This window comes from Daktulosphaira vitifoliae, unplaced genomic scaffold (genome assembly GCF_025091365.1).
Source record: "Daktulosphaira vitifoliae isolate Bord-2020 unplaced genomic scaffold, ASM2509136v1 Scaffold_1, whole genome shotgun sequence".
In the NCBI taxonomy this organism is placed as follows: domain Eukaryota; kingdom Metazoa; phylum Arthropoda; class Insecta; order Hemiptera; family Phylloxeridae; genus Daktulosphaira; species Daktulosphaira vitifoliae.
The window spans coordinates 35,524,357-35,529,861 of NW_026099572.1; the positions used below are offsets into that span (position 1 = coordinate 35,524,357).

Below are 5,505 nucleotides of genomic sequence, written 5' to 3' on the forward strand. Positions count from 1 at the left end.
GGTCGTTAACAATAATCAGTTATCATTAAATACATTCAAGATCAGGTTAATTTTACACGTCTTATACCAAAGACAAAACCGATGAACCAGACAGATACTGCTGAAAGTCTGTTATGTTTTTATGTGTAGTTTCTTTAAAAGTGTTAAAGATCGTCTCAAATATACAAATTTCTCTACGAATAGTTCAGTAATCGAAGTACGTGAANTTAAAAGTGTTAAAGATCGTCTTAAATATACAAATTTCTCTACGAATAGTTCAGTAATTGAAGTACGTGAAATATTTTGAAAGAAGTCTAAGAGTCATCTAAGGGATGAAAACCGTAAAAAAATTAAAAAAAAAAAAAACAGGCGAAATTCTATCATTGAATATCTCTCGTCAGGGTAACCTGCCCAAGTTTTAGCTCAAAAAGGTTGTCTTTAGAGAAAGCGGACTTTGGATAAAAATAGTGTTGGAGATATACGCGTTTAGTCACGGCTTTTAAGTTTTTTTATTGTCCTCCTCCGCATATAGTTTACACATTTTATGGCGGATCCACGCGCCGCTATGCATTCGCATTAGAACTTTATATAGAACAAAGGTTTTTTTTTTGTTTCTAAGAAACTGCACACGCGGAGGCCACGTACGTTACAATTATACAGTACATCGTGTACCACCACGGACGGCAATATGCCCAGAGATGACACATCTGGTGAACATTACAAAAGAGTCAAGAACACATTCACGCACACCCGTAAAATAATAGTTATTATTATCGCATTTTTATGTTATTGTTATGGACGCCATGTTACATTATACCCGGTCCCTGTCACCCGCCACCTCATCGCAGCTCGTTACTTATCTCGAGTAATGGCAATGAATTATTTTGAAAACTCGACGTGCTCTCCACGACCTCAGACTATTATGTTTCAGCTGCCGGGAGAAACTAGTGCAGATTACAGAAATCCGGGACGGAGTTTTTAGACGACAANGTGCAGATTACAGAAATCCGGGACGGAATTTTTAGACGACAAAAAAAAAACAATTTTTTACTTAATTTTGTATCTTTTTTCAGACGTACCGAGATAGTGACGATGACGTGAATAATAACAGCTATGGTGGCAATGTGGAAGAGACGATATATGCAGAGCCAACCTCCGCCCGTCTCTTTTACGACCAATAAAACGCAATAATAGGGCGGCAGATTTACCGGTGTTTGTTTAAATTGAAAGGATACGCACATACTCTATTTTAATCCTTTTAACCGCACCAGATTGATACCGCCGTCGCTTCTTTTCCGCGACGTTGAACCGTATCCAAAGAAAATAGTTCATCAGCATCAGTAGGTGTAACTGGAAATAGACTTGAGCGTTCACTTTCAGATACATAATAGACCTCTTCGTTTTAATTACATTGACATATTATTTTATAAGTTTCGTACAGCCGACAAGCACTTGCCAATAACTAAACATTCGAAAACAAAACAAGACCAAAGCAGAACCTTTACGCTTCATGTTGGTAATTTTGTCGACCTATCAATTCCTAAACGCACAACAAGGTGGCAACAGGCGGATATTGCAGCAGTGTAAATCTATCGGCAGGGGCGGTAGATTATTTCCGTCTTGGGTGCTAGACGCGTGAAAAACATTATTGTGAAAAAAATAAATCGCGGTTCTCGACGGTAGCGCATGTGTTGGCTATTAAGTCCCTGTAGTCTCCGGTTCAACGAGGTATTATTATGGTATCCTTCTGGAAACAACGGTACACAGACGGTTCATCGCCCTTACACGCTCTTATAGCCTGCGGGGAAAAGGAACCTGTTAGTGGGTGAGTTTCTCACGGATGTCTGCGGTTGGGTTTTGCGTAGATTGACTGTTTATTAAAAAGGTTTGTGTTTCTTCTTGCTGTCGAAACAAAAAAGTAAATTCACAATGGAAAACAATTGTATCGATTGTGTTTCGGCGGACACTCGGCTTATCTCACCGAGACCGTATGGGCTTGGCGCACCGGTCTGCTGGGGATCTGGCAACCTGACATTAATAAATAAACACAACCGTTAAAATATGATTAAAACGTCATCGAGTGATGCGAATCGAAAGTACTAGCCAAAAATGAAACGGCAAACAAACACTACCAAACCTTATAATTATTCGAAATAAATTTACAGAAAAAATGTCTTGGAATCTCAACACGGGCGTCGAACAATGAGCTCTTCTATGTTACGTTACTGACATGTTTCAGTTGTGTTATTAAATAATTGTTTGCCGAGTGAAAAATTCCGTAAATCTATTTTTATGGACCTAAACAAAATCAAGTACGCCAACGCGACAGGCGGCAATGATTGTGAACAATAAAAATTGATTTTAACACACGAATAATAATTCGTATGACAAGCCAAACGAATTACTGAACATTGTGCGGAGGCAATTCATTTTGAGGTCGGTTTATTATTTTAACAATGGCAGTTGCTGAAGCGATTCTTTTTTATACGCCAATAAATGTATTTTTGGTCTTTTGTTTTTGCATAGGTGAAGATTTTTGTGTTTTTGACAGTTTTGGGTGTAATCGGTCGTGTAATAACACACACAGCGACAACAAAAACAGTTACAACGGCCAATATACGTTTTATTTTAGATTCCAGACGCCACCGCCGCCGTCACCAACACAAATTTGTACGTTCTCATTATTATTATTTCAACAAAACAAAGAACATTATTTTAGATGACGTCCGAGACGGGAAGAACAAATATAAAATAAACGAAAAAAAAATTGTTCTTTAAAACTTTGTATTTTTAACGGCAGTTCATTATATAATATAAATTTCCAAAAAAATGTTTTGTACAAATAATGTTACAATAACTATTTATCACAATGATTAAGAGGAGAAAAGTACAAAAAGGATGTATTATTTATTCGCTAAAAATATAATCTAATCCTATGGCTTTTTTTAATATACTTTAATTTGTATTCTTTCAACAGAGTACAAACATAATGAAACTATGAAGGAAAACGTTTATTATAAATAGTTACAATATTCTATAAATAGTAAAAGGAAGTCGTATACATTGTTTTTTATTTTTTTTCATAGTAAAAACTTTTTTAAAATATTATTACTAAGAACATGTAAATCGAATGCACTTTCCAAAGTCAAACAAGATGAAAAAGAATTCGACTTCCGAAATATATTTTTACCGAAGACGTTCGACGTAAACGATATGACTGTCTCTGTAAAAATTGTTTGACCTGACACGTTTTTCGATATTTTCTATCTTCGAGAGTTTTTGAACAGAGAAAAAGAACTAGAATAATTAATTACTACTTCATTAATACAACTGCAGTCGGCCTCTTTGAACGCCGGTTTAGATAAGTGTTGCATAATATTAACGTGTTGCCAACCGCCAAAAAATGGTACTCGCTTCATACTTTTAGCTTTTTATCAAACGAGGATTACACGCATCACATTAACGAGATTAAACGAACCGTCTGGGAAAACGTTTGATTTTTCTTACTCGTGTTGCAAGAGCTATGTGTTTTTTATTCTATTTTTCTTTTTATGACTTTTCGGTGCATTTACTACAAACCGTTAGTGTATGTGGACACCGGAAATTCGTTAACGTCGTCAACCTTTTCATGTGTCAACGTATGCACTCGCTCGCGGACTTGCCGCTAAACGGTTTCGGTCAGTTACAAACTGTAATAAACTCGGTACATAAAAACGTACATAAAAAGAGATAGAAAGACCTGCAGAATGCACACAAAAATTATTCAAGGCGTCCGTCAACAGTTTAGTTCAGTCTAAATATGTATTAATTCAATTTTTTAACGCGCACGATCTGCGTACATTAAAACCGGATAATAAAATTCATTTTTTACATCAAAGCTCAACTTGACGAACGAATGGCCGCCGCTCATAGTTGCTCTGTACGCATCATATTATGTATAAATAAATAATTTAAGATTACAGCGAACGACTCCGACGTCTTTAATGACATTTTTTCTCACAATAAAACTCAATAAAAATCACTGTGCTCAATTCGCCAACTAAGAACACGAATCTTGCAGCGACTGTGTTTATGGGCGACATGAACGGGAAAATTCAAACGACACACTTAATCATTTAATACGCAACCTTTACAATGTTAATATACGCCAACAGTGTACTGCAAGCGATTTTTTATATCGGTTTAGCTATTATTATAATTAAATATTCGATAAGTGTCTCATTTATTTGAGGATTATTTATATAAGTAATACCGATGTCCATTCAACTAAAATGAAATTCGCAAAAGAATATTAAAATAAATTATCATTTTGTGCCACTCTAAACAGTTAGAAGAGAATTAATACATTCCTCAATTCATAATGATTTAATTGTCAAGATGGTCAGGTTTGAATTAATTTTATCTAGACGAATACGTTTAAGTCAAAATTAATCACAGGTATTGTGCTATCGAAAGAAATTCAGATTGTATTGTGATGAACAAAACAAATTAAAAACAGCATGTCATTGAACCCATTAATGAGAATTCAAGATAATGTTATTGTAATTTTATTCGGGAAATATTGACTGGTAAACAATAATAGTGAACCGATTTACAACTGTTATGAGGGTAAATTAAAAATAGCATCTAATTATGGAGATCTGACAAAGAAAACTATAATGTAAAATTTTAAATTGTAACAGCTGTAGATTTGTATTTTTTATTTGATCAACATGATCACCAAAGTTCAATTGATAATAGATTTATCTACACGATGATATGAAATTGCGAAAAATAATTTTCTTTCACACCTAAGCCATCACATCTCGTCTGAACGTAATTGCTTAAAAATCAAAATATAATGTCACGTGTAAAGGACGCAATTATGGACATTTTAGTAAGGTTACCACGAGCGATAAAAAGCGTAATTGATAAATTCGCTACTACACAAAATTTCCAAAATTATTTTAGCGATAATTTTGAATTTGAAAACAACATACAAATAGGGTTTTTACATAAAAATTGCGTTTACTCACCAAAGTAACTGTGGGTGCTCGATACGACATCGGCCGAATCCTTTGGCACTGACATGTCGCTAATGAATGTCTTCAATGTAAAGTATTTTAAATAGTAAAATGAATTGCGAACAAAAATTTATTTAACATCTACCGACGACGTAAACGAAATGATCTCTCGACGCAAATCACTATTTCAGTTGAAAAAAACAACAATCGGTTTGGAAACAGTTTTCGGGGGTAGTATTACGAAAATGAACGACGTGCCTTCGGTCCGAATTCAACGGTGACGACGGCGGCGCGGCGACGATAACAAGTGCGATAAACGCGACGTACGCCGACTGACTGACGCACCGACTACTGCTGTTTGCGGGCGGCGGTGGCGGTGGATGCTTCCGTCGGGTACTGGTGCCGCTGCTGCTGTTGCCGTCGTGTGCCGCTGCTCACCGGACGCTATGCGATACCGAATCGTTGTGATACACTGGCGGTGCGTTACCGGCGTATGACCACTGCCGGTGGGGGCGGTGGCGGT

General features: G+C 36.2%; 1 protein-coding gene across 1 annotated transcript in view; it reads right to left on the reverse strand.

Annotated features, from left to right (window-relative positions):
* Positions 1-5,439, reverse strand: part of LOC126893856 (transcription factor Sox-5) — a gene marked incomplete in the record, with an annotated part of 27,482 nt that extends 22,043 nt beyond the window's left edge. Inside the window, 1 exon segment of the mRNA XM_050664382.1 lies at positions 4,995-5,439.
* Between the last annotated feature and the right edge of the window lie 66 nt (positions 5,440-5,505).